At 43.0% G+C, this 18,901-nt stretch overlaps 1 pseudogene; it reads right to left on the bottom strand.

The window, feature by feature from the left end:
• Window positions 1–5,624: 5,624 nt before the first annotated feature.
• Znf484 (zinc finger protein 484) lies at window positions 5,625–14,048 on the bottom strand (annotated as a pseudogene).
• Window positions 14,049–18,901: the final 4,853 nt, after the last annotated feature.

Below are 18,901 nucleotides of genomic sequence, written 5' to 3'. Positions count from 1 at the left end.
GTGTTTGCTTGACCTTTGGGCCTGTGTGCTATCCCCTGGTTCTTTACCAAAGGTTGACATTGCCACTTGAACCACAGCTCCACTGCTAGCATTTTGGTGGTTAATTGGAGTTAAGAACCTTAAAGACTTCTGCTTGGGCTGGCTTTCAACCATGAACCCCAGCTTCCTGAGTAGTTAGGATTACAGATGTGAGCCACTGATGTCCAGCTTTCCTTTCTACTTATGGCTGAGTAATACTCCACAGTACATACACATCCACACTCATACACATCCACACTTCTAAACACACACACACGCATACACACACATCCTTTTATCTATTATGGGGTACTTTGGCTGATGCCACAGTTTGGCTATTGTAAACAGAGCTGCAGTAAACAGAAAGAAGGGAGGAATACAGTCATAATATTCAACGTACGTATGTGAAAATGGAGCCAGGTAACTTGAGGGGATGAATGAGGGTTGGGAGTGATAGAGGATGATGGAGGTGACATGGATCCAATGTACTCAAACTGGTAAGTTGAAATTCCTCTGAACAACTTAAGATTAAAAAGAGCCATATTGCCTAGTGTGGCTCATGCCTGTAATCCTAGCTACTCAGGAGGCTGAGATCTGAGGATCCCAATTCCAAGCCAGCCTGGGCACTAAAGATGGTGAGACTCATCTCCAAGTAACCACTAGAAAACAGGAAGTGGGGCTGTGGCTCAAGGGGTAGGGCCTTAGCCTTGAGGTGAGCTCAGGGAGAACGCCCATTCAACCCTACGACAGACAAAAGAAACAAATCCAAACCAGAGCCATATTGCCAGGCACTGGTGGCTCGTGCCTGTAATCCTAACCACCTGGAGGTTGAGATCTGAGGGTCTCAGATTGAAGTCATCCCAGGAAGAAAATTTTATGAAACCCTTTATCTCCAAGTACCAACCAAAAAGCACGAAGTTGCTCAAATGGTAAAGCACTAGCCTTGAGCAACAAAGCTCAGAGACAGAATCCAGGCTCCGGGATCAATCGTACGACAAAAACAAAGCAGGAGCCATACTGAACACATTATCTTGCAATAAAGACCAAGTGGTTGGGGACAAATTATTATTATTATTATTATTTTGGCCAGTCCTGGGCTTGGGCTCAGGACCTGAGCACAGTCCTTTCTCAAGGCTAAAGCTCTACCACTTGAGCCACAGCACCAGTTCTGGCTTTTTTTTAATGTATGTGGTACCAACGAATTGAACCTGGGTCTTTGTGCATACTAGGAAAGCACTGTACCACTAGGCCAAACTCCCGGCCCCCAAATTAGACTTATTCTTAATCTTCCTCTAGCCTCAGCCAAGTTAATCTGGCATGTTTAAAATCCTAATAATGAAGCTGGGCACAGTGGCTCTCACCTGTCATCCTAGCTAATCAGGAGATGCGGTTCAAAGCCAGCCTGGGTATGAAAGTCGGTGAGAGTCTTATCTCCAATTAACCACCAGAGAACCGGAAATGGCGCACTGCGGCTCAGGGCGAGGGCTGAAGAGCTCAGGGACAGTGCTCACTCAGGCTCAGGGCACAAGCCCCACAATCCACCAAAAAAAAAAAAAAAAATGCTGCCTGAAAACCTAAAGTACTATTCCCCTTCCTTAAAGGCAAAGACCCACTATTTTCATCTGAGTTTTGAGTTAGTATAACAGGGCAGAAAAATACAAAAAAAAGAGAAAAGACAGCAGGTGCTGGCAGGTCATGCTATTCAGGGGTCCGAGACCCCTGGCATTTGAAGCCAGCCCAGGCAGAAGAGTCTGAGACTCATTTTCAATTAACTTCCAGGAAAGTTGGAAGTTAGGCTGTGGGTCAGGTGGTAGAGCACTAGTCTTGAGCACAAAGATTGAACCCTGAGTTCAAGCCCTAGGACCAGACCGGCTCTTTCGCCGGCTGCCCACGCCTCCTCCTGGTCACGGTCGCAACACGCAGCAGCTGCCTCTAGTATGAGACAAATCCACAGTAGCCGTCCGCCCAAATCGTCTCTCACCGTAGCTCGAACCTGCAACCCAGGCTCCACTTTCTCAACATCTGACCCTAGCACCTGCTTCGCGGCCAATCCGAGGCCAGAACCCCTGGTGGGAGCGAAGGCCACCAGGAGCTGTAGTCTAGGGACATGTTTGGACACCCATGCTGTAGCAAGAAAACCAGACCTGCTTTCCCCACTGGGGCACCGAGACGAAAATCGAGCCGCTGAGGCTTTATCCTAAGAGCGTATGGCTCCCTACAAGGGTCCATTCTCAGTCTAAACGCTCCAAAAGCATTTCTTTCCGTCTAATAAACGTTAAATTCCTAAACAAATAGATACACAGTGAAAAAAGACCATTTTTTAAAAACCGGAACACTAAGCATACATACCTTACGGGTGTTGGAAGTATCTCAGGATTTGGGGGTGACCTAGGGCCAAGAATCAACCAGAAAGGAACTCCACAAGACAGAGCTGACTTCAGCCGAAGAACTTACTACCCACAGAAAGTCAAGTAAGCAAGCATGCCCCTGTTTTAGTCTTACCCCAGCTTTGCCCTTCATCCTGATTGGTCAAAACTCTTAATTAGAGTCACAATCTTGCACATTTGATTCCTTTGAAAGAGGTCAGGTTTATCCTAGCAACCAAACACCTGAACCGGAACACCTGACTGAAGCAAGAACTTGTAAGAAAAACAGTTCTTACTCAGTTGATGCTTCACCACTTGAGCCACACGGGCAGCTCCTAAAGAAACAATTCTTATAACAGGAAAGGCATAAATAAATTGCTTTTTATATGATACCAGCTACCTTAAAATGGTGTTTATGTCAAGCAACCACTTTGATAGAAAAGATTCTGACAGCACAAAGAAGAGGCCTAGCTGAGCACACGGGCTCACGCCTGTAATCCTAGCTGCTCAAGAGGCTAGTGCTCTATCATTTGAGCCCTGAGCTTCAACACCACTTCCGGATTTTCTGTTTATGTGGTACTGAGGAATTGAACCCAGGGCTTCATGCATGATGGCAAGCAACCTACCATTAAGCCACACTCCCAACTCTGAGAGACTCTTACTTCCAGCCAAAAGTGGAGCTGTGGCTCAGTTGGTAGAGCATTCTTATAGATCTAAGCTCTGAACTGGACCTGGACGCCCCTGGCTCATGCTTGTAATACTACCTACTCAGGAGGCTGAGCTCAAAGTTCAAAGTCAGCTGAGGCAGGGAATCCTATGAAACTCTTACTTCCAGTTAACCACCAAAAAGCCAGAAGTGAAGCTGTGGTTCAAGTGGTAGAGTAGTAGTCTTGAGCAATAAAGTTCAAGTAAAGCACCTAGGCCTTGGGTTCAAGCCCCAGTTCTGGTACACACACACAAACACACACACACACACACATATTTATATAATGTATACACACAAAATATATACAAGATATATGGTGCAAAAAAGTGTGTGTATGTGTGTTTAATGAAAACTATAAAAACCTAATGAAAGAAATTAAAGAGGACACCAGGAAATAGACATCCCATGCCCATGGGTAGAAAGAACCAATATAGTGAAAATGGCTCTACTGCCAAAATTGATATACAAATTCAATGCAATCCCCATCAAAATCCCAAAGACATTCTTTACTGAAATAGAAGATACAATCCAAAGGTTCATATGGAAGAAAAAAAGACCTAGAATAGCCAAAACAATTCTAGGCAAAAAGAGCAGTGAAGATGGTATTTCAATACCAGACTTTAAACTCTACTATAGAGCCATAATAACAAAAACAGCATGATATTGGCACAAAAATAGACCAGAAGATCAATGGAACAGAATAGAAGATCCAGAAATAGAACCACATACCTAAAGTCAACTTGTATTTGACAAAGGAGCTAAAGATAGACAGTGGAACAAACACAGCCTAGTCAATTATTGGTGCTGGCAAAACTGGGCAGCCACATGCAGAAAACTAAAAATTGATCTCAGCCTATCCCCATGCATGAGTATTAACTCAAAATGGATGAAAAACTTCAATATCAGACCTGAAACCTTGAAATTGCTACATTATAGAGTAGGAGAGACACTGGAACTCATAGGCACAGGCAAAAACTTCCTGAACATAGTCCCAGGGTCACAACAGAAGATTTCAGTCACGACTGGTTAAAAAAAAATTCAAGACCCTATTAGAAAAATAGCTTATAGGACTGAGGTCTTGACCCTAGAGGTAGACTGCCTGCTTAGCAAGTATGAGGTCTTGAGTTCAAATCCCAGTACTTAAAATTTTTCTCTGAAGCTGGGTATGGTGGCTCACACCTGTAATCCTAGCTACGCAGGAGGCTGAGATCCGAGGATCAAGGGTCAAAGTCATGCCAGGCACTAAAGTCTGTGAGACTCATCTTCAATTAACCACCAGAAAACCAGAAGTGGGGCTGTGGCTCCAGTGGTAGGATGGTAGCCTTGAGCTGAAGAGCTCAAGAGACAGGGCCCTGAAGAGCTCAAGAGACAGGGCCCAGGTCCAGAGTTCAAGCCCCACAACTGACAAAATAAATAAAAAATTTCTCTGAAAAAAACTAATGGTAAAAAAGACTGTGACTCAACACACTAACACACACACACACACACACACACACACACGCACACACCTTTGGGACTCCAGTGTCCTTAAGCAGAAACAGCTATCTCAATGTGTTGAAATTTTCCAATGTGACAGAGTAGATAGTACAGACCCAAACTCAATTTGAGAAAAAAAGATATGGGGGCCGGGAATTTGGCCTAGTGGTAGCATACTTGTCTAGCATGCATGAAGACCCGGGTTCGATTCCTCGGTACCACATACATAGAAAAAAGCTGGAAATGGTGCTGAGGCTCAAGTGGTAGAGCTCTAGCCTTGAGAAAGTCCAAGGACAGGGCTCAAGTCCTGAGCTCAAGCCCAGGACTGGCAAAAAAAAAAAGATATGGGGACTGGGAGTTTGGCCTAGTGGTAGAGTGCTTGCCTAGCATGCATGAAGGCCGGGGTTCAATTCCTCAGTACCACATACGTAGAAAAAAGCCGGAAGTGGTGCTGAGGCTCAAGTGGTAGAGCTCTAGCCTTGAGAAAGTCCAAGGACAGTGCTCAGGCCCTGAGCTCAAGCCCAGGACTGGCAAAAAAAAAAAAGATATGAAAGAAAATATTAAACACATTTATTTAATGTATGCGTGTATATTCAGTTTTAGGGTTTGAACTCAAGAGTCGCATCATGCTCTTGCTTGCCTTTTTTGCTCTACCAGTTGAGCCACAGCTCTACTTTTGGCTGGCTAGTTAGAAGTATGAGTCTCTCAGATTTTACCAAAATATTATTTTCAAATATAAAAATAAAATATTTTATGTGAAAAAAAGCTGAAAGTGGTGCTGTGGCTCAAGTGGTAGAGTTCTCGCCTTGAGAAAACCCAAGGACAGTGCTTGGGCCCTGAGCTCAAATCCAGGGCTGGCAAAAAAATGTCTGTGGGACTATTACTTCCAATAAACTACTCAGAAAAAGGCAGAGGTGGTGCTGTTGCTGAAGTGGTAGACCACTAACTAGCTTTGATGCTCAGGGATAAAGTCCAGATCAAGTTCAAGCCCCAGGACTGGCAAAAAATAACTACAAACAAATAAATAATCAACATTATGTATATTGATTACTTATGAACTAGACATAGGTTTTCTGTTTAGTATGAATTTTCTGGTGTTTAATAAGATTTGATTTGATGATAAAGGCCTTTCCACATTCAGCACGTATATATGGCTTCTCTCTTGTGTGAATCTGATGATGCTCGTGGAGTTGTGATTTCTTAATGAAACATTTCCCACAGTCACTGCATTTGTAGGGTTTCTCTCCAGTATGAATTCGTCTGTGTCTATTTTTTGTGTGATTTCTGGATGAAGGACTTCCCACATTCAGTACAAATGTAAGGTTTCTCTCCTGTGTGAATTCTCTGGTGCATAATCAGTGTTGATTTTCTTGCAAAAGCTTTCCCACATTCACTGCACTCATAATGTCTTTCTCCAGTATGGGATTGCTGATGGATATGGAGGCCTGACTTTTGAGTGAAGGCTTTTCCACGGTCACTACATTTATAGGGCTTCTCTCCAGTGTGAATTTTCTGGTGTGTAAAGAGATTCGACCTGTCAGTGAAGGTCTTTCCACACTCAGCACATCTATAGGGTTTCTCACCTGTGTGAATTTGCTGATGAACAAGGAGCTGTGATTTCTTAGTGAAGGATTTCCCACAAGCACTGCATTCATAAGGTTTCTATCCAGTGTGAATTCTCCCATGTATAATAAAATAAGATTTCTGGAAGAAAGCCTTCTCACATTCTGGGCAAGCATAGGGTTTTTTTCCTCTGTGGATTCTCTGGTGCATACTTAGGGTTGATTTCTGAATGAAGGCTCTCCCACACTTGCTACATTTATCATGTCTCTCTCCAGTATGGCATTTCTGATGGATCCTGAGCCGTGACTTCCACGTGAATGATTTTCCACAATCATTGCACTTATAGGGTTTTTCTCCAGTGTGAATTTTTTGGTGTTTAATGAGATTTGACCTGTCAGTAAAGGCCTTTCCACACACAGCACACATATAGGGTCTCTCTCCAGTGTGAACTTTGTGGTGTATAATGAGACTTGTCTTGTGAGTAAAGACCTCCCCACATTCTGAACATATAAAAGGGTTTTCTCCTGTGTGGAATTGCTGGTGCACATGGAGTTGTGACTTTTTCATAAAGGATTTCCCACAGTCACCGCATTCATAAGGTTTCTCTCCAGTATGAATTCTCTTATGTGTGATAAAATGCAACTTCTGGATAAAGGCTTTCCCACATTCCGTACATACACAGGGTTTTTCTCTTGTATGAATTTTCTGATGCATACTTAGTGTTGATTTCCTGGTGAAGAAGGCCTTTCCACATTCAGGACATTTAAAGTGCCTATCGGTGGTATGAATTTTTCTATGTGTTTGGAGGTTTGAATTCTGAGAGATGTTTTCCCGACATTTACTGTATTCATAAGGTTTTCCTTCTGCATGATTTATTTGGCATTGGAACAGATCAGAGTTTTGAATAAAGGTTCTTTCATATTTAGACATGTATGGGAATTTGCCTCACTTTGAGTTTTCTGATGGTTTGACAGGAGGGAAAAATGCTTTTCCAATTCAGTGCACATACAGGGATTCCCACCTGTACAGATTCTCTGAAATAAATCCAGTTGAGATTTCTGTGCAAAGACTGTGTCATGTTTGTGACACTCAAGCTGCTTTTCTTCAGTACACATTCCTTGATGCTTAGAGAGAGGCAAGTCTTGGGTAAAAACCGTCACATAGTCAGAAAACAAATGAAGGTTATCCTCAGTAGGGACTGTCTCTTGCTGAGTGAGAACCCATTTATGATTCAGAAGTGGGCAACACTGATGACTTTCACAAGTATTCACTACTGTAGGAAAATTCGTATGTGTAAAAATACCACTATATTTGGTAATCTCATCAATAGTTTCTGTCACATTGTTTCTGCTGTGATTACATAGGCCTCCAAGAGACTCTGATCTCTTTCCACATGAGTCACAGTGAAGGATTCCTTTTCCTGAAAGAACAAGGTATGTGTTTACAGGAACCATTTTCTCAGTGTCCTCACGTTCACAGTCCTTCTGCCAGGCTCCTGTTGCCTTGTAGCAGAAAGAAGCTGGTTTGTTCTGTTTTTCCTCAGATTTCCTTCTCTGCTTCTCATCTTCCCACAAGCCTCCTAGAGCACCGGTAAGAGTCATGTCCTAATTCTCTCAGACTGGAAGGAAACTTCTTCACAGGATTCCTGCTGTGAGTTCTCAAAACCAATAGCCTTGTCTAGAAAGAAAAAAATATATACTACTGACACACAAAAAAATAGTGGAATGTATAAGGATTAATACATTAAATATTAATGGTATAAAACAAGAAGTGAGTAAAGTGCTATATAACTAGAATGTAAATATTTAAGATGTATGTAAATATAAGTTATTAATTTGTGTATAAATATAATATGATAATATATGGCTATAAAAGTAACCTTTTGCACTTATGATAAATAATAGTATTTATATGTGTTCCTTTAAACTATTTGCTTTCATTTTTGTATTATCAGAGATTTGAACTCAGGGTTTACTTGAATGCTTGTACTTGTTAGGCTGGTGAGATAGCTGAATATCTGTTTTTGTTTTGTTTTTATTTTGTCAGTCCTGGGGCTTGAACTCAAGGCCTTGGCACTGTCCTTGAGCTTTCTCAAGGCTAGAGCTCTGCCACTTGAGCCACAGCACCACTTCTGGCTTTTGTGTATGTGGTTCTGAGGAATTGAATCCAGGGCTTTGTACCTACTAGGTGAGCACTCTACCACTAGGCCACACTGTAGGACACTAGCTCGGTTTTTCATTGGTATTTTTAGTGTAGATTTTATTTTCAGCCTAGATACATTCCAGTGTCTGCAATTATTCTATTTGAAGCTTAAAATTAACATCATCTCTAAGATTACAAATGTCCACCTCAGTGGGAAAGCTGATGTCAGCCTGACCATTTCTATAAACTATCAACACCACCAGTTGAGATTTTATCAATACCCTACAAATTCAAGGACATATAAATTAGAGCAGCCTCCCCTCTGGGAAGGACAAAAATAAGTAAGGGAAAAGATGATGGGAAGAAATAAATCAAATAAGAGGGGCCCTTAAACATATTTGTCATGACCACAAACTAAAGCAATGAGTATATCTCAATCTTTTGCACATGAGATTATGACATATCAAGATGTACAAGATTAAACTGGTGCTACGTTGCCCTAGTCAAGGAAGATGCACATGTCCAAATGCCCTCAAAGTCAAGTTAGAGGAAAATACAAAGAGATTATAAAAATCCCATTCCTAAGTGACACAGAAGGAAAATAGAGTATCAAAGAAAATAGTGAGCAGGCCTGTGATCCACCATGGTTTGTGTATAAGTTAGAATCTGTCACTGTGTGAATGTGTAAGGAAAGAAGCTAAGTCAGGAGTGATGGCTCAAGCCTGTAATCCTAGTTACTTAGGAGGTAGAGCCCAAGCCAAGTTCAAGCCCTGTCCTCAGCATAGGAAAAAAGTGTCAGGCAAACTTCTGTATAACTAATGTAAGCTAATTAAAACAAAACAAAACAAGCCAGGTTTTGGCAGCTCATGCCTATACTCCTAGCTACACAGAAAGCTGAGATTTGAGGATCATGGTCCGAAGCCAGTCTGGGTAGAAAAGTCCCTATAAAACTCTTATCTCCAAGTAAATACTCAAAAATAGGAAATGGAGATGTGGCTCAACATGGTAGAGTGCTAACCTTGAGCAAAAAGAGCTCAGGGACAGGCAGGGAGTTTGGCCTGGTGAAAGAGTGCTTGATTAGCATGCCTGAAGATCTGGGTTCGATTCCTTGGTACCACACACATAGAAAAAGCCAGAGGTGGTGCTGTGGCTCAAGTGGTAGAGTGCTAGCCTTGAGAAAGTCCAAGGACAGTGCTCGGGCCTTGAGTTCAAGCCAGGATTGGCAAAAAAAAAAAAAGAGCTCAGGGATAGTGCCCAGGCCCTGGATTCAAACCCCACAATAATAATTTTTAAAAGAGATTAATGAGGGGCTGGAAGTTTGGCGAAGTGGTAGACTGCTTGCCTAGCATGCACAAAGACCTGAGTTTGATTCCTCGGTACCACATACATAGAAAAAAGCCAGAAGTGGTGCTGAAGCTCAAGTGGTAGAGTTCTAGCCTTGAGAAAATCCAAGGACAGTGCTGAGGCCCTGAGCTCAAGCCCAGGACTAGCCAAAAAAAAAAAGAAAGAAAGAAAGAATGAATGGATGAATAAATTAATTTTAAGGACAGTGCTCAGGCTCTGAGTTCAAGCCCCAGGACTTAAATGCACTGGAAGGAATGTAGCTTTGGCAGAAGAGTATTTAAACATTCAAGGGCCTATATTAACACTACCCAAGCAGTTCTGAAAGTTCCAAAGGTAAGAAGGAACATTCTGTTCTTGGCACTGAAAGTATCCAGCCTTTCCCAGAACAAGTGCTGGGCCATTGTACTGTCTTTTGAGTTCTTAGCCCTTGACTTACCTAAACATCTGGACCTGAGGTTTTACCACTCAACATATATAGCTCTTCTCCTTGCTCCCAGTTGAAGATGACTTCCGGTTTGGGAACCTGACACCCTGAGGACAGGAAAGAATAGAGGATGTGGTAGGCCACACAAGAAAACATGCCATGGGTTCCTCAGTAAACTTCACTGGGAACAGAGGTATATTATCAAACCCAAGAGAGATTTTTAAGAATACCAAACAAGGGAGGGAAATGGGTACCAAGACATGTGAAAGGGTATCAATGTACGTGAATTAATGCACCTTCTATCTGGCAAATATCATGTAACCCTTTTACTAATTACAATAAAAAATGCAAAAAAAAAGAATACCAAACAAAATAAGAAATAAAACCATCACTCACTTCTAATGCCCTGCAGATTTTGGGAGTTCCACATACCTCATAAAACTCAGATTTCAAAAATCCCATAACATGGGCTGGGAATGTGGCCCAATGGTAGAGTGTTTGCTTAGCATGCGTGAAGCCCTGGGTTCCATTCCTCGGTACCACATAAACAGAAAAAGCTAGATATAGCACTGTGGCTCATGTGGTAGAGTGCTAGCTTTGAGCAAAAAGCAGCTCAGGGACAGTGCCCAGGCTCTGAGTTCAAGCCCCAGGACTGGCAAAATAATCCCATAATGTATGTAGGTGAAGATGCTGTGTGGTGGCAGAGCTGTACTCACCCACGGAGATCAGGTTGAAATAGTTGTCCAGCATCACATCCCTGTACAGGCTTTTCTGAGCAAGGGCCAGGTGTTGCCATTCCTCCCTGCTGAAGGCTACATAGACATCCTGGAAGGACACAGATCCCTGAAAAAAGTGATTCAACAGAAAGGATCAAGACTACATCATCGGCCGGGAATGTGCTTAGTGGTAGAGTGCTTGCCTGCATGCATGAAACCCTAGATTCAACTCCTTAGTACCACAGAAATAAAAAATGCCAGAAGTAGCACTGTGGCTCTAGTACAGTGTTAGCCTTGAGCAAAAGAAGCTCAGGGAGAATGTCCAGACCCTGAGTTCAAACCCCAGGAGTGGCAAAAAAAAAAAAAAAAAAAAAAGACCACAGCATTGAAACAAGGTATTTAGGACCTCACATGTGTGCATGTGAGTGTGTGTGAGTGTGTGTGTGTGTGTGTGTGTGTGTGTGTGTGTGTCAAAACTGGAGTATGAACCTTAAGGCCTTGTGCTTTAGTTTGGATTTTTCTCTCAAGACTGGTATTCTACCAGTCTACTTCTGGCTTTTGCTGGTTAATAGGAGACAAGAGTCTTTCAGATGTGTCTGGGCTGGCTTTGAAATGTGATCTTTAGATCTCAGCCTCTTGAATAGCTAGGATTACAGGCATGACATACTGAGCTAGGAACTCATTTAATATTATGCACTATGTAAGTTCCCATTAAACACCTAGACTGTTACCTTAAAAAAATGGGTTGAAATTATCATGCTACAGTAGTGCTTTTTCAAATTAGTGTGTCAGTTACCCAGGCACAAGCTGTGAAAAGTTCCAAAGCTGTATATATAATCTCTATGCATTTTTCTCTGTATGCCATATTCTAAAAACAGTTCACTCAAAAAAAAAAGAAATATATCATGCTATTTATTTCCCATTCAATGATCAACTAAGTTAATTTTCTCTTTAAAAATGACCATTAACATTGGCTCTTAAAGCTAGTCAAACAGGACGGGATTGTGGCCTGGTGGTAGAGTGCTTGCCTAGCATGCACAAAATCCATACCACATGTACAGAATAAGCCGGAAGTAGTGCTGTGGCTCAAGTGGTAGAGCACTAACCTTGAGAAAGCCCAACAACAGTGCTAAGGCCCTGAGTTCAAGTCCCAGGACTGGCAAACAAAAACAAAAAACCTAGACAACAGTAGCTCACATCTACAATCTCAGCTACTTAGCTGAGATTTAAGAATCCCATTTGGATCCAGCCTGCTAGGCAGATAAATCCAACAGACTTACATCTTCAATTAACCTACAGGAAGCTGGATATGGACACGTAGCTTAAATGGGAGACTGTGGGCAAGCCAGATAGCTGAGCAAGGCCGTAAGACCTTGAGTTCAAGCCCCAGTACTGGCAAAACATAAATAAAATAGGCTGTGATTTAAGTAGTAGAGTGCTAGCCTTAAGCTAAAAAGCTAAGTGAAGCAAAAGGCCCTGAGTTCAAGCCTTAGTACTGTAACACACACACACACACACACACACACACACACACACACACAGGATTAAGCAGAAAATGTGGGCAGTAGTATAACTATTAAAGAAGTTAAGAGCTGGGCGAGGTGGCTCAAGCCTGTAATCTTAGATACTCAAGAGGCTGAGATCTGAGGATCACAGTTCAAAAGCCAGGGGCACTAAATTCATGAGACTCTTATCTCCAGTTAACCTCTAAAAAATGGGAAGCGGGGCTGTGGGTCCAGGGATAGGGTGGTAGCCTTGAGCTGAATAGCTCATGGGCAGCGCCCAGGTCCAGAGTTCAAGCCCCCGGACAGACAAAAACAAAACAAATAAACAAAAAAACCAAGTTGAACCTGTACCTTTAAAACTTCCAGGAAGCATCTCTAGACAAATATTGTTTCACTGGAGAACTCTGCCAAATATTTAAAGAAATACCAAAAGGTGAGGAACATAGTTCAGTGGTAGAAGTCTTGCCTAGTATGCATGAGACTATGGTTTCAATCCCACTATGACACCAATGCTTCCCCCACTCATACCACTCAAAAAAATAAAAAAAAGCAGCAATCTGTTTCAGAAAACAGAGAAAGAAATATTTCCTAATTAATTCTATGAAGCCAGTATTGCCTTGATTAGACAAGTCCAAAACAATTGGACAAAGTATAAAAAAGTAAACACAAATTAGTCTCTGGAAGAATAATTAATATAAAACCACACATCCCAATTCATTTATGAATCCAATATTATCATGATACCTAAATCAAAAACATTACTGAGGGAGAAAGAGAGAAAGGGCAACAGCTCTTATAAATATGATGCAAAAATCCTTAAAAGCCAGGTGCTGATAGTTCATGCCTGTAATCCTAGCTACCCAGGAGGCCGACATCTCATGATCTTGGTTTGAAGCCAACTTGGGTAGAAAAATCTTTGAGATGCTTATCTCCATTTAATGCCAGAAAACCAGAAGTGGTGCTATGGTTCAAAGTGGTAAAGCACTAACGTTGAGTGCAAAAGTGCAGGGACAGCCCGTAGGCCCTGAGATCAAGACTCACAACCAACCAAGAAAACCAAAACTAATGACATCAGGAGGGCCTAAGTTCAAGCCCTAGTACACACACACACACACACACACACACACACACACACACATTTTTTTTTTTTGCCAGTCCTGGGGCTTGAACTCGGTCTGGGAACTGTCCTTGGACACTTTTTGCTCAAGGCTAGCACTCTATCGCTTGAGCCACAGCTCCACTTCTGGCTTTTTCTGAGGATGTGGCACAAGGAATTGAACCCAGGGCTTTGTGCATTCTAGGCAAGTACTCTACCACTAGGCTATGCTCTTGGCCTACACACACAATTTTTCTCCAACATCAAGAACCAGGAAATCAATATCCCTGGTGAACAGCTGCTAATATTATATACCATGTGTCTAATTGTCACAATGGGAAGGTCAAAGACAATGGTATAGTTCAAAGTTTGTTGCCATGTGAGCCTACCACAAGACTCACAAGTATCGCCATTCTAATGCATGGAGCTGACCGTTTCTTCTTCATTCTCTCATCTTAGGTTTTTACTTGTCCATCTTACTTTATGGTGTATTAGAAGCTTCCTAAAATCCACGAGAAAAATAAAACATCAAATAAATCTATGAAACACATAGCCCTCACCAAGGACTTGCTCACTGTTGTCTTTTCTGGAAGAGGGGCAGGGACCCGAGGAAACAGCAGTACAAGTGAGAAGAGGAAGGGAGGCAGAGCCCCACACGAGCACAGCCATCTTTTGAAGCCTGCCTCTAACATAGACACCTCCTCCTTTTCCTTTTTTCTTTATATGTGTGCCAGTACTGGGGCTTAAACTCAAGGCCTCTTGCTCTCACTTAGCCTTGAATCAAAGCTGGTGCTCTATTATTTGAGCTATACCTCCACTTCCAGCTTTTTTTTTTTTTTGTCGGTTGTGGGACTTGAACTCTGGGCCTGGGCTCTGTACCTAAGTTCTTTAGCTCAAGGCTACCACCCTACCCCTTGAGCAACAGTGCCACATCTGTTTTTCTGGTGATTAATTGGAGATAAAGTCTCACGAACTTTCTTTGAACTGTGATCCTCAAATCTCAGCCTCCTGAGTAGTTAGGATTACACGTGTGAGCCACAGCGCCAGGGGGTGGGGGAGGGAGGCACTGGTGGCTTCCAGCTTTTTGTTGGTCATTTGGAGGTAAGAGTTTCATGGACTTTTCTGCCTGGACTGGCTTCAATGAATGATCCATAGATCTCAGCTTCCTGTACAGCTAGGATTGATTACAGGAAAGCCCCCTCTTTCTAGACCTACATCAACTGACAAATCATCTGACACTGTATAAGGACTTAAAGGCAGGAGCCTTTACCACAACCTGGCCAATAACAAAGAGATGTTAGAAACACCTTGACACTCAATGGTGCAGACTGCTATTCTACACAATTCCAAAAATAGATTGTTACATGAAATTAAAACAATATAGCTAACATGTCAAAATGCCAAGCAAAAATTAAAATTGAAGCAGGGTGCTGGTGGGCCATACTGCAATCCAAGCTACTCAGGAGGCTGAGATCTGAGGATCAAAGCTAGCCTAGAGAAGGAAATCCGTGACAAGCTTATCTCCAATTAACCACCCAAAAAAACATCTGTAAAGGGCTAGGAGTTTGGCCTAGCGGTAGAGTGTTTGCCTACCTTGCACAAAGACCTGGGTTCGATTCCTCAGTGCCGCACACATAGAAAAAGCCAAAAGTGGTGCTATGACTCAAGTGGTATGGTTCTAGCCTTGAGAAAACCCAAGGACAGTGCTCAGGCCCTGAGCTCAAGCCCAGGACTGGCAAAACAAACCAAAAAACCAAAACCCCAAAACTGTAAATGGAGCTCAGGTGGTACAATGCTAGTCCTAAGCCCTCATTCTAGCATGTTTATTCCATTTATTCCATTATTCGTTCCTTCCTTCTTCCCTCCCTCCCTTCCTTTTTTCTTTTTTGCCAGTCCTGGGCTTGAGTTCAGGGCCTGAGCACTGTCCTTGGACTTTCTCAAGGCTAGAACTCTACCACTTGAGCCTCAGCACCACTTCCGGCTTTTTTCTATGTATGTGGTATCGAGGAATTGAACCCGGCTGGGTCTTCATGCATGCTAGGCAAGCACTCTACCACTAGGCCAAACTCCCGGCCCCCTCCCTTCCTTTTTATCTTTCTTTCTCTCTCAAGAAAACAAAATTAAGTTTCACAGTTATGAATTGCAGGCTTACTGTAAAGCGGAAGTTAAGAGTGTCTAAAACTTTAAGCTTAGTAATTCTGAATACTGAAAAGTTCAATATTGACCATAACTGTTGACACAGTGTTCAGCTAGCTGCAATACAGTTAAGCTGTATTGCAGGTAGGTTCCCAAGCAATAAGCATATTTAGGTTAAAGCAGTTTTATTTTGTTAAGTGTTGTTCATAAATATGACAATACTCTGAAAACTTCTGATGCCTGGTAAGAAATATGCTTTTCTGTGACACTCAGAACTTTTTTCATTTTGTAAAGCGAAAACCTTTGACATCCTTGTTAATTCTGGCGTTTTGCTTCAATATATACTATAAGGCATGTTTGTGTGCATTTTCCCATTTTTTAAATTTTAAGAACTGGGAAAATTTTGAGATGCAATGCCAACTCTAGAAATTTGGTCATGTCGCTTGTATAAAAATCTGAGTCTTAGAGTTAACTCTTTCCTGTACTGTGATTTGCATTTAGATGTATTGTACCCATTAAGATGTGTTAAAATGTATTTTTTTTTTAAAATTTGCTGGGCACAGTGGCTCACACCTGTAATCCTAGCTACTCAGGAGGCTGAGATCTGAGGATCAAGGTTCAAAGCCAGCCTGGGCACAAAAGGACCTGAGACTCTTATCTCCAATTAACCTCTAGAAAATGGTAGGGTGGTAGCCTTGAGCTGAAAAGCTCAGGGACAATGCCCAGGCTGAGTTCAAGCCCCATGACCCACAAAGAGAGAGAGAGAGAGAGAGAGGGAGAGGGAGAGGGAGAGGGAGAGGGAGAGGGGGAGAGAGAGAGAGAGAGAGAGAGAGAGAGAGAGAGAGAGAGAGAGAGAGAGAGAGAGAGAGAGAGAGAGAGAGAGAGAGAGAGAGAGAGAGAGGGAGAGAGAGAGAGAGAGAAATGAGTCTGAGAATATAAGCACAACCAAGAGCCAGTGTTTCAAACTGATCCATAAAGTAGACAACCTTTAAAATGCCTAGTATTTTTTTTTAAAAAGAGAAAGAATGACATTTAACTATAATTTAATGACGAATGATGATATGGAAGAGAACAAAATAAGGAGAGTGGGAACTTCCATGCAATCCCATGAGAACAGATATAAAAGATTCCATGATAGTCAGAACCTTAAATGTAAAAGGTAGGCATGGAGGAAAGAATTTTTTTAAATCAGGGATCGACATCATTCACCCCCTGATCCAGTTACGTGGTCCCCATAGCCATCAGCCTCCACCTCTCCAGCTCGCCTCACCCAGCACACCCAGCATCCACTGACACCCCCTGCCACCCCCCCCCCCCACTGCCACTGCCCCAGGGTGCACCTCAGACTGCCAGACCCTTCTTCAAGGAGCACGGAACGCTCCACCCCTGCACTCACTGTTCTTCTCCCGCGCTCTCTGCCCCAGGCAGTGACCCGAGTGGCCAGAACAAAGTCATCACTGGGTTCATTTTGCCAACGACCCGCCTCCCCCCTCCCGTGGGATTCCTGGGGAGAGGGAAGAGCCGGCTGAAGGTGCGCATGCGCATCAGGAACCGCGAGTCAGGACCCACTGGTCAACTTGGTGCTCTGCTAAATCCCATTGCAGATTGGGCGCTGAGGTTTAGCGCCAGGATGGCAGCGCCTGAAATGACGCTGCCGTCTGTGGGCGGCCCTGTTTAGAGGGAGAGGACCACCGCCGCTTGGAGACGCAGAGCTCTGAAGAAGCCAGTGTACAATCAGAGCTTATTGCCACAAGCCACATTTTCCTCCGTGCCCTTGCAGCTTTAACAACACGGACAACTCCAGCCAGCTTTCTGTGTATGTGGTGCCGAGGAACTGAACCCAGGCTCCGGTGCATGCAAGGCAAGCACTCCACCACGAAGCCACGCACCTGGCCCCACGCTACAGTTTTCATTTCCTTCCTTCCTTCTTTTTATTTGTATTTTTTGGCTAGTCCTGGGACTTGAACTCAGGACCTGGGCACCGACCCTGAGCTTCTTTTGCTTAAGGCTAGCACTCTACCACTTGAGACACAGGACCACTTCTGACTTTTTCTGTTTATGTGGTACTGAAAAATTGAATTCAGAGCTTCATGTACATAAGGCAAGCACTCTACCACTAAGCCACATTCCCAGCCCTACAGTTTTCCCTTCCTGTAGTGACTTTGGTATCAGAGTCAAGATCCTGAAACTCATTGGTCTCTAATTTCAAAAGATGTTCTCATATTCATTTGTTCGTTTTCAGCAAATCATTCGTTGAATTCCTGTGATTTTTTTTTTCTGTTCATTTACTGCATTCACCACCAGAATTCAGTTTTAATTTGATCCTCTCACCTCCTTTTTGTGTCAGCCCTAAGGCTTGAATTCAGGGCCTTATACTGTTGCTTATTTTTTTTTTTCTTTTGTTGGTCATGGTCGTGGGAATTGAACTTTGGGCCTGGGCATTTGTCCCTAAGCTCTCCAGCTCGAGGCTACTACTCTACCCCTTGAGCCACACTGTAACTTCTGGTTTTCTGGTAAATTAGAGATAAGAGTCTCACAAAATTTATGAGATCTGAGGATCAAGGTTCAAAGCCAGCCTGGGAACAAAAGGATTTGAGACTTTTATCTCCAATTAACCCCTAGAAAATGGGAAGTGGGGCTTGGCTCAAGGGTAGAGTGGTAGCCTTGAGCTGAAGAGCTCAGGGACAGCGTCCAGGCCGAGTTCAAGCACCATGACCCACAAAAATAAATAAATAGAGTCTCACAGACTTTAGTGCCAGGGCTGGCTTTGAACCAAGTTCCTCAGATCTCAGCTTCCTGAGTAGCTAGGATTACAGGTGTGAGCCACTATGTCTGGTGGCTTGCTTATCTTTTTTGCTGAAGGTTGGTGCTCTACTGCTTGAGCTCTAACTCCACTTCTAGCTATTTGCTCAATCTTTCTTGCCAAGGTTGGCTTGGCACCACAATCCTCAAATTTCAGTCTCCTGAGTTAGAATTACAGGTATGAATCACCAGCACCCAGCAAGATTTCTATTTTTTTTTTTTTAATTTGCCAGTCCTGGGGCTTGAACTCAGGGCCTGAGCATGTCCTTGGACTTTCTCAAGGATACAGCTCTACCACTTGAGCCACAGCACCACTTCTGGCTTTTTCTATGTATGTGGTACTGAGGAATCAAACCTGGGTCTCTGTGCATGCTGGGCAAGCACTCTACCACTAGACCAAACTCCCAGCCCTAGATTTCCATTTCTTTACTGTTAGTTTCTGGGTACTTACTATATGATTTGTGATTCTGTGTGTGTGTGTGTGTGTGTGTGTGTGTGTGTGTTAGCGCGCGTGCACATACATGTCTGCCAGTAAATGGGGCCTAAACTCAGGACCTAGGTGCTGTCCCTGAGCTTTTTTCGCTCAAGGCTAGTGCTCTGCCACTTG

This window comes from Megascapheus bottae, chromosome 3, assembly GCF_031878675.1.
Source record: "Megascapheus bottae isolate mThoBot1 chromosome 3, mThoBot2.hap1, whole genome shotgun sequence".
NCBI lineage: Eukaryota > Metazoa > Chordata > Mammalia > Rodentia > Geomyidae > Megascapheus > Megascapheus bottae.
This window is presented reverse-complemented; position numbering and strand designations above follow the sequence as displayed.